The 16,289-nt window shown below is 39.8% G+C and overlaps 1 protein-coding gene across 5 annotated transcripts in view; it reads left to right on the top strand.

Moving 5' to 3' along the window:
• The window catches only part of ARHGAP44 (Rho GTPase activating protein 44), a 205,887-nt gene that overhangs the window by 31,634 nt on the left and 157,964 nt on the right, over positions 1 to 16,289 (top strand). The window lies entirely within an intron of this gene.

Raw genomic sequence — 16,289 nt, 5'->3', positions numbered from 1 at the left:
GCTGTTGTGGTGTTTGTACTGTGTTACTGGCACTATCATGGGAATACAGAAGTGAATAAGATGGATCTTGTCTTTGAGGAACATACGAATGAGTGAGAGATAGACCGTATCATAAGTCTGTGTTCCCTCAACACGACATGGATACCTTCAGTGAGGCACTCAGTGTTGAATGATGTGATTGCAGGTTTTTCAAGAAGGCATGGCTATCAAATAGGCAGATTCAAAAGACAGAGCTTACAAAAGAAGATTGAACGATAGAGATTTTATGTTATCGCAGTGTGATAGTTATAGAAGACATGAGAATATGTGAATCTGGGAAGAAGAACCTTTGTTTCTTTCACTTGTTCAGGCAGTGGCTTTGAAGACCGTATCTGAAACCCTGAAGAATGGATAGATGTCTCTTGGCTTTTTGGAAGAGAAAGAAGTTATAAAGGTTTTAACTGTAGTTAACTGCCCTAATCTTTATGTTTTTCCAAATATACCCATTAGATTTTAGTTTGGCATATGGGAAGATATTTGGCACTGATGACAATCTCACTGACTTGGAGAATTTATCATCTATTTGAACAAACAGCTGAGTCAGAAGAGGTGACATTATAGACTAGCAGAAGGCACTGGCCAAATCTGACTGAAATCAGAACAGGACAGTTGTGCAACTCAGCAAGGATTAAAGACAAAGACAAGAACAAAAACGTGGGCATGGGGATGAGTAAGGTATGTGTTGTCTTCAGGTGTTTCCATTTACCTGGATATCAATGATAGAAAACAATGTTATCAGTAAAACTGAAGTTTTGAGATTGGATTGTTGTGGTTTTTGTTTATAACCTGGGTCAGAAGGTTATTCACAAAATAAAAAAGTTCTAAATGTGCCTTGAGCCTTGCAATTTGCATGCCTTCATATATGCAGCTCTTTCAGCTTTGATGCCCTTAAGGCAAACAAGATTCATTCTATCATACATTGTGCAATGCTAGAAAACCAGTCTTGTTACTGTATGAGTTACAGAAGTTGAACAGACAGCATAGATAGGGCACATGGCTTTCCCTGGCCTACCATGAGCTAGAGAGCCATTGCAGTGCCTGAGCAATGATCTCAAACTTTGATCCTAAAACGCCAACTAGAGAAAATAGAAAAGCAAAAAATAGGAAGCAGAGCATTATGTTTCTTTCCTTTTGGATGTTTTCTGAACAATGTGAATCACAGTTTTTAAAATTTTACTTTCACAATGTTGTTTATTAAAAAAACAACATCTCAGCTTCGTATTGTAGAGTAACTGACTTACTATAGGAAAAGGTAAGTAGCCTAGTTATTGCTTTGATTTCGATTGGCATCTCCCAGGATTATTCTGACGGTACCATTAGAAGATTTATATACTACATTACCAGCTTACATATAAAGACCTATAGTCCCGGTGTGGAATGGTCTTGGGATTTTGTTAGCTCTAGGTGCCAGTGCTAGTTGATTGAGACTTTGTTGAGGCACTAATTTAAAAGTATTGACACTCTAAGCCTGGGTTTGGTCAAGGAGGGCTACAATAAATAAGGGGTTGGCAAATTTTCTGTACAGGGCCAGGCAGTAAATATTTTAGGCTTTGTGGGAAACTACTCTGCTATTATAGGGAATACAGAGTCATGGACAATATGTAAATGACTGAGCATTGCCATGTTCTAGTAAAAGGAGTTATAGTCATGGATAGTTGAGTTTCATGTAATTTTCATTTGTCACAGAATATTATTCTTTTTTTGATTTTTTTTCCAGTCATTTAAAAATGTAAAAATTATTCTTGTGCACCATACAAATCCAAGTGATGGGCAGAATTTGGTGTGTAGATTATAGTTTGCTGACCTCTGCAATGGGTTGTTACTGGTTGCCCTTGGCTTGGGAAGAAGAGTGATAGCATTCCTGCTCTTTACCTGGGTTAAAGCTCCGATACCTCAGGGAGTTCAATGCCAAGAGGTCTTTGAAGCATACGTAAGCCCATACTCTGTTTAATAAAGCATTACTGTTAATTATTTATGGAAAGAAACCATAGTCTAGAATGCAAGCCATTGGCAAATCAGGATAGAATTGTTTCATCACGTTAGGCCTTGAGTGGAAGTGATGAGAGCTCAGCAAACCAATTGTGCAGCCACAAAGCCAGGAAGAACATATGTTCAATAGTGAAATGTTGGTTCTCCTGGCTGCCCTCCTTGCCTGGCTACTCCACTGTCCTCCCCTTCCCAATGCACACATCTGACTCTGAGGCTGGACTTAGGTAATTCAATGTGAAGTCTGTAAAAGGGGCAGTTGATCTTAAGGCCAACAAGAAGTGTTGCACAGCTTGTGTTCTGTTCAAGTATCCAGATGGCGGTGGTCCTAGGCAGACTTCTCCCCTTGTCTGCTGCACTGTGAAGATAGATTTTGCTTTCTTTCTATCTTTTATCTGCAGAGGCCCTTAACTCAGAAATCAGCCTTGGTAAAATGTGCAACTTTTTGTCGACTCTATAATACAGGGTATATTGTATCTGGCAATCCCTCTTGACAGCAGATGCCATAGCAGCTTGTTTTTTGGGAGGACATGATTGTCCTTAAGATAAAATGACTCTTCAGAGTCTCAGTTTCCCTTAATAGTTCTAATCAACTTGGTAACCATCAAACTCTCTTGAAATACTTCCCATGATGTTTCTGCCTGCAGCTGAGTTGGAGGAGGTGACTCCTTCTAAGACTGCTTGGTACCACTTTGACTTCTTGACCGCTTAACTCAAATGAGCCCCAAGTCTTGCCTCACATCCTTGTGTCAGATCAGCTTGTTCTTCATTCTCCAGAACAATAGTATTTCTTTCCTTTTCTACTTTCCTCAAACTTCTGCCTCCCCAGTGCTTTCTCTTATGGCCAGCCTCACCTTCTCCTTCCTAGAGAAAATTGAAGCTCTGGCAGATGGATGGAACGATCTTAACTCTTTGCTAAGAAGTTAAGACTCACTATATCTATAACCATCCCTCTCCTCTGCCCTACCTGTTCTAATAAAGAAGCTATTCTTTCTCTATCCTTCCATCTGTGCTCTGGTTCTCATGTCTTCCTGAACTTTGTTTTATTATCAAGTATCCCTTCTCTCTCTTGTATATTCAGCTGATCTTTCAAATAGTTTGCTCTATTACATTTGAACATGTTTGATCTCTTCCATCTCAACAACAAAAGCTCCCTTGACACTTCTGCATAACTCCATCTAGCTTTCCTCCCTCTATATTGCCAAACTTTTGGAAAGACTTGTCTGTATTCACTGTCTCCATTTCTTTGTCTCACATTCATGGTATATGTCGCCCTATCTGGCTTCCGACCCTATTGCTCTACCAAACCACTCTGCCCAACCGCAGTAAAGTATCAAAGTCACCAAACTCCATCTTGCTGAATCCAGTGGGACATCCTGTGAGTCTTTCTTATTTGACCTTTTAACAGAATTTGGCATGGTGGATCACTTTTTCTTGAACTGCCTTTGTGTTCCCCTTGGCTTGAATGATACCACATTCTTCTGGGTTTCTTCTTGTTTCTCTGGCCACTCCTTATTGGTCTCCAATGCAGGAAATAATGGATTTCCTCATGGATCACTCTACAGTCTCTCCCTGCGTAATTTTCTTCATGCCTTTGGCTTCAGGGACCATTCTGTGTGGACGACTCTCAAACTTACTTCTCCTGAGCCTTCTTTGAGCTGCACGTGGTCGATCCACCATGGAAAAGAGTTTGAATTTTGAGCAGAGGAGTGATATGATTTTGCTTACATTTTTGAAAAGACCATCCTTCCTGCTATGTGCAGAGTAAACAATGAAGAGGCAAAAGTGGAAGCAGGGAAACCTCTTAGGAGGTTAATGTCCAGGAAAGAAGTTATAGGGGCTGGGTCTAGGGTGTTGTATCCAGCCGGATGTTCAGAACAACCTCACACTCCCCGTGTCATGACCTAATTCATGATTTCTGCACAGATTCCTGTTGTCACCTTCCATCTGGCTGAGTTGGAAACCTCGAGCCTACTTGCTTTTTCTAATTCATCATTTGATACTCTGACCCTCTTCCACTCTGCTTCTAACACAGTAGCCAGAGTTATCTTCAATACAAATCTGATGCCATCCCCAGGACAATGATTTTCAGTGCTTCTCATCACTCAGAGGAAAAAGACTAGAAAATCTGAATATGTCCATCTAAGGTTCTTCACATCCTGGCCTTGATGTACCTCTCTAGCCTCCCTTCGTACCTCCTTCCTTTTGCTTCTGCACTTCTCTCCCTTCTGCTTGTGTTGTTCTCTGCCACTCTGACCACTGTTATCTACTCATCTCCTAGTCTTCCAGAATTTTGGCTGAAGTATCACTTTTGGGGAAGGTTTTCCGTAGTACTTAACTACCCCAGTTTGGGTCAAATTATCTTATTTTATGTTCTTGTGGAACTGGATTTCTTTCCTTTTGCAGGCTTATCTTAGTTTCCAACTACATACTCAGTTATATGATTATTTGATTACTATATTTTTTGAGGTGGTGTCTCACTCTGTCACCCAGACTGGAGTGCAGTGGTGTGATCACAGCTCACTATAGCCTCGACCTCGCTAGGCTCAAGCGATCCTCCTGCTTCAGCCTCCTGAGTAACTGGGACTACAGGCGCACGCTGCCATGCTCAGCTAAATTTTGTATTTTTTTGTAGAGATGGGGTTTTGCCATGTTGCCGAGGCTGGTCTCAATCTCCTGGGCTCAAGCCATCCTCCCGCCTTGGCTTCCCAAAGTGCTAGGATTACAGCATGAGCCACCGCTCCCAGCGCTTTGATTACTAACTTTTTAAATGACATGAGGGACTGTATTAGGGTTCTTTAGATAAACAGAACCAATAAAGAGTGTGTTTGTGTGTGTGTGTGGTGTGTGTGTGTGTATTATATATATAGAGAGAGTGATTGATTGATTTTAGGGAGTTGGCTCTTGTGGTTGTGGGGATTGTTAAGTCTGAAATCTGCCAGGCAAGTGGCAGGCTGGAGACCCAAGGGAGAGTTGATGTTGCTGTCTCAAATCTGAAGTCTCTTTATTCTGGGGGACCTCAGTCTTTTCCCTTAGGGTTTCCAACTGATTTGATGAGGCCCACCCACATTATGGAGGGTAGTCAACTTACTCAAAGTCTACTGATTTAAATGTTTCTTACATCTAAAAAATACTTCACAGTGAGATCTAGACTGGTATTTGACCAGTAACTGGGTACAAGCCAAGTTGACACACAAAAATTAAACATCACAGGGACCATGTCTGCTTTAGCCCATTATTATATTCTCAGTGTCTGCCACAATGTATGACATGTAGAAGACAGTCAGTAAATATTGATTGTATGGATTTAAGAGCGTTAAATTTCTACTTTCCACCTGTAGCCAATGCCAGTGAATGTTGTACATTTCATGGCTGTAAGGACTGTTCTTTGGGGTAGTCCTTTGTGTTTGTTCTAAAATATTTTGCTGATAAACAGTTTTGTGATTTAAGAGAGATCTCTAATTGTTGACAAATTTGGGTTTTTAAAAAAATATTTTTAAGCTTTTATTTTAAGTCAGGGGTACATGTACATATTTGTCTGTTACATAGGTGAACTTGTGTCCTGGGGTTGTTCATACAGATTATTTCATCACTCAGCTATTAAGCCTAGTACTCATTAGGTGTTTTTCTTGATCCTCTCCATCCTCCCACCCTTCACTCTCTGATTGGCCCCAGTGTGTGTTGATACCCTCTATGTGTCCATGTGTTCTCACCAGACAAATTTGTTTTCTTGTAATTCATTTATAGACCCTCTTGGCCTGTTTCTTTGTAGACTCTTTTATTCTCATCCCATAAAAAAGCCTTATCAGTCATTCGACTTGACCATTGGATTGGCTCTTTTCTTACATTCCTCTTGTGTCTTCTTTCCTGTATTTTCTTGGGTATAGTAGCCAGAGCCAACTTTGTTTTCAGTGTAATTGGACCATGACTTTATTTAAGGAGATAATTGCATTTTTATTTCCTAATGCTTTTCAGTTTTATTGGCCATTTCGGTGACAGCAGCACATTGTGTTGAATATTCTATTTCTAAAACCAAACTTCTCATCCTGGCCCTGTGTCCAGAGTTTTCTATTTCTGTCTCTGGTGCCAGACACCAAGACAAGAATGCTTGGATTTATCCTTAACTTTTCCCACCCTCACCATTCCTAGTCTGTTACAAGATTCTCTTCATTCTTCTTATGGTTCTTCAACATTGATCCTTTTTATTTTTCCATTTCTTACAACAAGCCTTTATGGGCTCATGCGAGATAATGGATTTCTTCTTGGTGTCTCTGTGACTCTTCCCTCCCAGCTTCAGGTTTTTGTAGCCAGCAACCTCAAATGAATCTTCCTAAGCATTAGCTTGAGTGTGCTTTCTTCTCCCTGCCTGCCAATCACCACCTGAAGCTTCGTGGTCCTCTCTGCATGCTCGATTAAGATTCAAACTTGATTTCCTTTTCCTACTGGACCTTCCGTACAGAGGATTAAGTTAATTTTACTTCTCAGGCCATGGCATACTATCATTTTTGGTCTCTGTAACCCTGTTCTCTTATTTATTTAATTCCTTTATTCTCTTTTAGTGACAAGTTGAATATATATTTTTTTTCGTTGTGTGTTCTTATAAAATATGTATTGTTGTTTTGGTTATTTTAATTTATATGACATGTACTCTAGATCTCATTTTATTTTGTCTTATATATTTCACTGCTTTTTCACATCCTTCCATGATGCCATGTAAACACGCAATCTAATGCGTCTAATTGCTGTTTCTCTTTTTATTCACATCATTATAAGGATGATAAGAAAATAAGGTTATAAGTCAATTTTTTATGAATGTCAAATAAAAAATTCCAAAATAAAATATTAGCTAAACAAACCCAACTTTATATTTTTAAAATATATCACAATTAAGTAGTACTTATTTCCGGTAATGCCCACGTAATAGAATAATAATAGAATAATAATATATTCAATATAATAATAACCTTTCAATTTTATTGACTTCATATGTATCTATATATGTTTATTAGAATTTAATACTTTACTCCCTAGAGGTCTAATGTACTGGTTAATTTTTCTATATTTCATGGTTTATATTGCCATTTTGAATGATATACAGTTATGCTGTATTTTATAGTTGGGTTTGACTGCTGTAGTGTCATGAGATTGATTTTTTTAAAAGTTAGCAACAGGCCGGGCGCGGTGGCTCAAGCCTGTAATCCCAGCACTTTGGCAGGCCGAGACGGGCGGATCACGAGGTCAGGAGATCGAGACCATCCTGGCTAACATGGTAAAACCCCATCTCTACTAAAAAATACAAAAAAATTAGCCGGGCGACGTGGCGGGCGCCTGTAGTCCCAGCTACTCCGGAGGCTGAGGCAGGAGAATGGCGTGAACCTGGGAGGCGGAGCTTGCAGTGAGCTGAGATCCGGCCACAGCACTCCAGCCTGGGCGGCAGAGCGAGACTCCGTCTCAAAAAAAAAAAAAAAAAAAGTTAGCAACAACACTAACGGAGTCTCTTACTGCCGAGATGGGTGGATCTCTTAAGGTCAGGAGTTCGAGATCAGCCTGGACAACATGGTGAAACCCTGTCTCTATTACAAATACAAAAATTAGCTGGATGTGGTGGTGCACACTTATAGTGCCAGCTACTTGGGAGGCTGAAGCAGAAGAATTGCTTGAACCTGGGAGGTGGAGGTTGCAGAACGGAGATCGTACCACTGCTCTCCAGCCTGGGCGATGGAGACTCCATCTTAAAAAAAAGTCTAATAGTTACTTATCTATTAACATTTCAAAATATTACATAGAAGCATATGGCAGTGCTGATGTTTGAGCTTATTTTTGCCTATAATATCTGTAATTTTAAATATTTCAACCTAATAGATGATCATATTGTCTACAAATGATAGTTTTTTTCTCTTTCTTTATACCTTATATTTTTTGTTTCTCTAGATTTTTCAGAACTTCTAGACTGTGTTAAGTAGCATTGGTAATGAATATCCTACAGTTTTCCTGTTAACTACATTTCTTCCAGGTTTTGGGTTCATGCGGAAGTAGTTTATCAAGCCTAAGAAATTCCTTCTTTTCCCAGTTTGCAATGAGGTATGTTCATTTTTTTTCCTAATCACAGATGTTGAATTAGCAAATGCTCTTTCTGCATCCATTGAGATAATCATATCGGTTCTCTTTTGTATATATACATGAAGTAAATGAAATTGATAGGTTATTATATTGAATCATCTGGGCATTACTGGGATAAATACTACTTATGATATATTTTAAAAATATAAAGTTGGGTTTGTTTAGCTAATATTTTATTTTGGATTTTCATAATATTACATTCATAAAAATTGACCTATAGCTTTATTTTCTTTTCCTTTTTTTTTTTTTTTTTTGAGACGGAGTCTCGCTCTGTCTCCGGGGCTGGAGTGCAGTGGCCGGATCTCAGCTCACTGCAAGCTCCGCCTCCCGGGTTCACGCCATTCTCCTGCCTCAGCTTCCCGAGTAGCTGGGACTACAGAGGCCCGCCACCTCGCCCGGCTAGCTTTTTGTATTTTTTAGTAGAGACGGGGTTTCACCGTGTTAGCCAGGATGGTCTCGATCTCCTGACCTCGTGATCCGCCCGTCTCGGCCTCCCAAAGTGCTGGGATTACAGGCTTGAGCCACTGCGCCCGGCCGCTTTATTTTCTTATAATCCTTATGTGGCTTAGGAATCAAGATTGCAAAGTTTAGTTGCATTAAACAAGTTAGGCAACTTTCATTTCTGTCCTCTGGAACAATTCGTATAAGGTAGGTATTAACTCTTATTAAAAGGTAGAACTCACCTGAAAACTATTGTGTCTTGGGCGGTCCAAACTACCTGTTCTTCCTATATCACCCTCTTACCTAATTGAGCTGGTCCGTCATTCCTATTTCTATTTCAGCATGTTTCTGCTTGCTGTTCTACTTGATGTAACAACTTCCCTTTCCTCTGTTTGTCTAAACCTTACCATTTAAGGCCAGGGTACATCCCAAATCACTCTTGAAACCCTTTCTGACACCCTGGGCCTTCAGCAGCCCTCTTATTTTTGGCTTCTTATAGTATTTATTGTCTCTTTCACTCTTTTGATCCTTGGCATGAGCAACATTGCATAAATATTTATCCCCATATTTGTATGTATCTAGAACCTCTGCACCTCCTCATTTAAACCTGGATTTTAAATCTCAGTGGTACACTGAACCCAACCTTAGAAGTTCTGTTTGTTAGTGGTGATCATTTGATTGTATCACACTCAGCTTTGATCAACCTGACCTGTTGGTATTGACATAATCACACCAACATATTCTACCTTAAGGCTTTTTCACTACCCTTTCTTCTTTTGCATTGTACCTGCATGCATGATTCCTAGTTTTATTGAGTCTGTGCTCAAATGTCATTTTCTTCATATGGCCTTCCTTGACCACTCTATTTAAAATCGTAGTCCTACTGCCGCACATTCATGATCCAACTCCCATCCTCCGCTTTATTTTTTTCCCCACAGTACTTCACATTTCCTAACTCTACATATATATTGTTTATTTTCTTTCTCGGCCTATTGTAATGCAAGGTCATCAGGGTCAGAGATTTTAATCTGCATTGTTTACTGATGTGTCTTGGTACCTACAAGAGTGCCTGGGACCTATTTAATACTCAGTAAATATTAGAATAAATGAATGAAACCAAATATGTTAGCCTTCAGTTAAGAACTTGTCCTGCAGTGTAGTCCTCCTACCGCTATGTAACAGCAAAGGAGAACTGGTTATTTAAGTCCTGGGGTTTTGGGATTGCAAGGGGATTGAAGCCTTTTTCGTAAATATTTATTCAGATGTTTCCCCATCTTTGCCAAAAAGAATGATGAGTCTTTTTCCTCTGATTGCTAAATTCTCTTAAGCCAAAGAGCTTATTTTTTTCTTTTAAGATGCTTCGTTGAGAAAATTATCTTTTTGGATACTTCTGGATAATTTTTGGATGATTGCTCTTTGGAGCTAGTTACAAGAGAGGTCTTCTTTTTTCTTCCTGGTTCTTTGACTGCTCTTGGACTCTTCTTTCAGTCCTGTCCCTCTTACAGTCAGATGTGGCTGGGAGGAGAGTACTGATTCCTCAGATTGTTACATTTTCACTTCTCAGATTGTTTTAAATTCAGTGTCTTATGGCTCAAATTTCTTATCATTGGAGATATTTTCTCAGTCTGTCTTATGCTTTCCTTTACGTGGTAATATGAGGAATCAGGAAGATGTGGTGGGATTAGTTTCTAGGTCCAGTCTAGTCACCATTTGCCTTGGAACCTTAGGCAAGTCGTTTTATCTCTGGAGAGTCAAGACCTCCCCCACTGTAAAATGAGGGAATCAGATTAGGTGCCCTGTAAGGTCTTTGTTTTCCCAGCAGCTAAACACAAATCTAAGAAATATGTTATTATTTTTTTCTTTGTGATAGGGAGCTATTCCAGACAGCTCTCATCTGGTGTTTTGCTTAATTTACACACAATGATTAATTTACACACAAGCTTAGCCTGTATCCCTTAGCAACACTTAGCAACGGCCTGCTTTCAGAAAGTCGTTCAGTTAAGGTTGTTTAAAGGGACATTATCCCATCTGTCAAAGCAGAGAAGTGAAGATAAAGTTGACTTTGTGTGGGGACACATCCCCTTCTGACTTTGCAGTAATTTTTATTTAAATGTATTACATTCTCCTGATTGGATTTTGTCCACTTGCACAGTTTTTAGGAACCCTAACAGAAGTTTATTCTGGCTAGCTTTCAAAGGAATTACATATTGAGTGTTTACTATGCTCCAGAACATAGTCCTAAGTTCATACCATACCTTATCTCATTGAATTCTTCAACAACTCTTGTGAGGTCGGTAGGGTGGTTACTGTTTACAGATTCAAGAAAGCATCTTAAGGCTGCACAGCTAGTCAGTGAAGAGCCCAGTGGAGAGACTGGGTTGCCGGACTCCAGACACCATGCTGTTCACCTGTGCTGCACTTTCTCCTGTTATTTTACCAAAATCTCCTGTTTACCTCTGTCGACAATCAGCAAAGCTGGACACTTGTTAAAGTGGTGGGGCAGTTTAATGGGTAACATGCTATGACAGTAGGGAAGATATTTCAGCATGAACTGGACTCAGCTTCATTTGTACAGAGGTTGCTGGTGTTTTAAAGGGAGAATAGGGGAATGAGCAGAGGCTCCATAGAGTCAGGGAAGTGAAAAAATTACAAAGGCTTGGTCAGTGTAGATGCTGATTAGACCAACTGTGTCTGTTTACTGGCAATGATCTAAGAAGTCAGGGTTCAGCCCTCCCATCGAGGCCCTGTTCTTTCTGATGATTGCATTTCAGAGGGATGGATGGCTTTCAGGTCCTCTAGAAAGACATTCCTGAATCGTAGGAGATGTATATGCATCTCACAGGGACACAGGAAGGATTCACTATTGTAAGCCCTTTTTACTAAGGAGTATAAGAAACAATGGTCAGAGGCTTACAGTCAGGTGTTGGCTAGAAAAACAGTAAATTCTTTTGAGTCTTCTCAAGCAAGCATGTTAATAGGGGATAGAGTCATTTTAGGGATGAGACCGTGACCTGTTAGAAACTGTTAGTGTTTGTTAAATCTAACAAACTCAAGGAGGAGTTTGGATGATGCCATCTGTGTTGAGAGTCTTTAGTTCTTATAGGCCAAGGCTGAATCCTAGCCAGAAGAGGGCTCTGATTGTAACTGCCCAGTGGGTTCTCTCTGCCCACTGCCCAGAAAGAGCCAATTTACCAAGACAGGGGAACTTCAATAGAAATTCCTGCAGAGCCAGCTGAATGGGAGACTGGAGTTTTATTATTACTCAAATCAGTCTCTCCAAAATTTATTCAGAGACTGGGGTTTTTAAAGGATAATTTGATGGGTAAGGGGCCAGGGAGTCAGGAGTGTTGATTGGTCAGGTCGGAGATGAAATCATAGGGGATTGAAGCTGTCCTCTTGCACCAAGTTGTTTCCTGGGTTGGGGACACAAGGCTAGATGAGCCGGTTTATTGCCAGCTGATCCACTGAGTGCAGGGTCTGAAAAATACCTTAAACACCAATCTTGGGTTTTATAATACTAGTCTTTTCTATAGGAGCAATTGGGGAGGATAGTAATCCTGTGGCCTCTTGGCTTTATGACTCCTGAGCCATAACTTCTAACCTTCTGGCTAATTTGTTACTTTTACAAAAACAGTCTGGTCCCTAGGCAAGAAGGGGCTTTGTTTTAAGGGCTTTTCTCATCTTTGTTTCAAAGTTAAACTTTAAACTAAATTCCTCCCACAGTTAGTTCAGTCTGTGCCCAGGAATGAATAAGAGTCGCCTTGGAGTTTAGCAGCAAGATGAAGTTGGTTAGGTCAGATGTCTTTTGTTGTCATTATTTTCTCACTCTTATAATTTTTGCAAAGTCAGTTTCAAAAGGAGCCTAGCTAGAGTTTGGTGAAGGAGAAAATCTTTGTCGCTGCTATTGTTTGTAAAAGGGAAACATTGGAAGTCTGTAAAGATCATTTTGGATTGTCCATGGTTGGTTTCTAGAATAAATTTTGTTCCAAGTCATAAAATCACAGATCTCTCTTGTTCTGCTAGAAGCACAACCTGGCATGGCCTGACCTTTTCCTTCCCCCATGATAGCTATCCTCTGTTTCACTCATGGGCATCACAGCTTCTGTGCCTGGGCACAGTACTATTTGAGAGCTCCCCTGTGTCCCTGCTCCATTCCCAGGCTCTGGCAGAGCTGGGAAGACTGTCCTAGCTAGAATGGCTTAGGGTAGTCTTCATTCTGTTTTCTCAGTTTTATCAGAGAAGGCAGTGCCACTGGATGGGAGCAAAGTTTGGGGAAGAAAGGGGACCAAGTAAGAATTACTGAGGATGACTCTGAGTATCCTTGAGTAGTGCCCTGTGTCTCTGTAAGGCTTTAGCACTTATTTACACAATATGTATTTCATATTGATGGACTTTTTCATATGTGTCTGTCTGTATTCATCATGTCCTGATGACACAATAGCCCCCATTTTATAGTTGGGAAGCTGATGTCCAACTAGTTTAAAGTCAGCGCCTCCCTGACTCTCTTGACTCATTTCTGTGTGTTTTGTTTTTGTTTTTTCCTTTTGTACATTATAGAATTCACATTTCCCATGAGTGGTGTTGCAGACCTGATTACCTTGAAGAAGGATGTTTCTGTGATGCTTGATGGGCCTCTTGGATTACCACCTGGTTCTGCTCTTCCTCTTCTTTCATTTTTCACTTTTTCTAACCCCCTGGTGATGAAATGAGTCAAACTCTGTACAATATTTGAAGAGATTTATTCTGAGTGAAATATGAGTGACATAGCCCTCAGGAGATCCTGAGAATGTGTCCCCAAGGTGGTCAGGCCACAATTTGGTTTTAATACGTTTTAGGGAGACATAAGATATCAATCAATATATGTAAGGTATACGTTGGTTTGGTCTGGAAAGGTGGGACAACTGGAAGCAGGGCTTCCACGCCATAGGTGGATTCAGAGATTTTCTGATTGGCAACTATTTGAAAAAGTTATTACCATTAGAAAAAAATGTCTGGATTAATGTAAGGGGTTGTGGAGACCAAGGTTTTATCATGCAGATGAAACCTTCCTAGCAGGCTTCAGAGAGAATAGATTGGGAATTTTTTTTTTTTTTTCCAGACTTAAAGAGGCTGTTCTATCAGTAGCGCCAAAAGGGAGGAGAGTATAATGAGGAATGTCCAGCTCCCCCTTCCCATCAGGGCCTGATTTACTTTTTCAGGTTAATGTTGGAATGCCCTTGGCCAAGAGGAAGGTCCAATTAGATGGTTGAGGGGGCTTCAGAATTTTATTTTTGGTTTATACCTCGTTTTTAGAATTTTAAGCATTTTAATTGCTAGGAGCTGCTCCTCTCTGCCCTCTCCACTGTCCACTTTTCTTGCTCCTGGCACTAAACCACCAAGTCCTTGCATTTATTTCATTCTTGCATCTTCTTCCATATGTCTAACTGACAATATGCTCCTTACTCTGCTAAACATATACATTGGGTTTACATTCTCTGCGTAAGGAATATATGTGTTATGAATTTCTTAAACATTGGCAAGCTAGCCATAACACTGAACATTTTAACATGTAGTGACACTAAAATCCAGCAGTGAGCTGTGATGGCGTCACTGCATTCCAGCCTGGACAACAGAGCAAGACCCTGTCTCAAAGAAAAAAAAATCCTGCACAAAAATAAATAAACAAAAATTGTGTATTTTGCTTATTCATCCTACTAGTGAGTGTTTGTTATGTCTTCCACACTGTGTTGGCATTGGGGATAAAACATAGTCCCATTACAAAAATGTACCCTTGAACAAAACAATATAAGCCAAAAACATATACAAACATAGTCCCTTCCCTCATGACATTTATTTTCTAGTAATAGTGATTTTCTCAGAAGAGACATAATATTAGGATATTGGAGAATAAGGTGAAGAAATCAGTGGGAAATAGACAATTTGGGTAAACAACATGTTTTTTGTTTTCTTTATGATCTAGCATCTCTTTATTAATAATGTAAATACATGATACATAATTTTGTTTTATCCTATAATTATATCTACCATGTTAGATTATAAAAGTACAGCTTATTCTAATCATTGCAAGTTTAATTGCCTTTAATTATTTTGAGTTTTTGGTTGCTAAGGAGACTGAAAGGCAAGCTTGCTATAGAGGGTTGTAAAGGTCTGAAAAACAAAATGCATTTTTAATTCATCCCAAATAATCTTGCATTAGAGAAATAGAGATTCTGTGTGATGTCGAGAAAGAATATCCCATAGAAACCCTTTTGGCTGCAGGGCCTGGCCTTTTGACAAATTTAATTTAGAACGGACATATCAAATCTTGGGGAAAGGTTTTCAGCTAAGGTGTAAATGATCCAATGGTGTCAATTAGTGTGAATTTTAATTGAAAAAATCCAATTGAGTTGAGGCTTGCCAACACCCTCAAGAATAAGAAAAATGTGTGCACAGATGTATGCAGATGTGTATGTAGGGTATTTTTTTAGTCATGTTCAAACAAGATGACTAATAAGAAATATCGGCCGGGTGCGGTGGCTCAAGACTGTAATCTCAGCACTTTGGGAGGCCGAGGTGGACGGATCACAAGGTCAGGAGTTCGAGACCAGCCTGTCCAATATGGTGAAACCCCATCTCTGCTAAAAATACAAAAATTAGCCAGGAGTGGTGTCGGACGCCTTTAGTCCCAGCTACTCGGGGGGCTGAGGCAGGAGAATTGCTTGAACTCAGGAGGCGGAGGTTGTAGTGAGCCGAGATCAGGTCACTGCACTCCAGCCTGGGAGACAGAGCGAGACTCTGTCTCAAAAAAAAAAAAAAAAAAAAATCAGATTCTGGGCGTTGATAAAAAGCAGAAGAGATAAATCAATACCGTAGGCATGATGATAAAAGTTGGTGAATAAAAAGGAGAAAATTAGACTCCTCATTTACTGTTTGTCTTCTGTCTTCTGAGAACAGTAATCTTCTGACTTAAAAAGATAAAATGAGTATTTGTGATTTGGAGTTAATACTCAGATTTTGTAAGAAAACATTATCTTGTTTTTACCATTGTTACGTGGCATGGTCAAATTGCCAAACAATTACTGGTAATTTTATTTTCTATAATTAAAAAGATTAATTTCGAAAAACATGTGACATAGAATTCACCATCTTAACCATTTTTTTCATCTTAACCATTTTTAAGTGTACAGTTCAATCTTGTTAAGTGTATTCACATTGTTGTGTGATTGATCTCCAGAATTTTTTCATCTTGCAACACTGGAACTCGGCACTCATTAAACAATAACTTCCCATTTTTCTCTCCTCCAGGTCCCAGTAACCACTATTTTACTTTCTATCTCTATGAATTTGACTACTTTAGTTACCTCATAGAGTTGGAATCATACCATATTTGCCTTTTTGTGTCTGGCTTCCATCTTTTGGCTATTGTGAATAATGCCGCTACGAATATGGGTGTGCAAATCTCTCTTCCAGATCCTGCTTTAAATTCTTTTAGAATTATATATTCCCAGAAGTGGAAATGACTGGCAACTTAAGAACTTGTAGGCCGGGCGCAGTGGCTCAAGCCTGTAATCCCAGCACTTTGGGAGGCCAAAACGGGCAGATCACGAGGTCAGGAGATCGAGACCATCCTGGCTAACATGGTGAAACCCCGTCTCTACTAAAAAATACAAAAAACTATCCGGGGGAGGTGGCGGGCGCCTGTAGTCCCAGCTACTCAGGAGGCT

The sequence above is a fragment of the Trachypithecus francoisi genome, unplaced genomic scaffold (genome assembly GCF_009764315.1).
Source record: "Trachypithecus francoisi isolate TF-2019V2 unplaced genomic scaffold, Tfra_2.0 Lachesis_group20, whole genome shotgun sequence".
NCBI classification, from domain to species: Eukaryota; Metazoa; Chordata; class Mammalia; order Primates; family Cercopithecidae; genus Trachypithecus; species Trachypithecus francoisi.
This window is presented reverse-complemented; position numbering and strand designations above follow the sequence as displayed.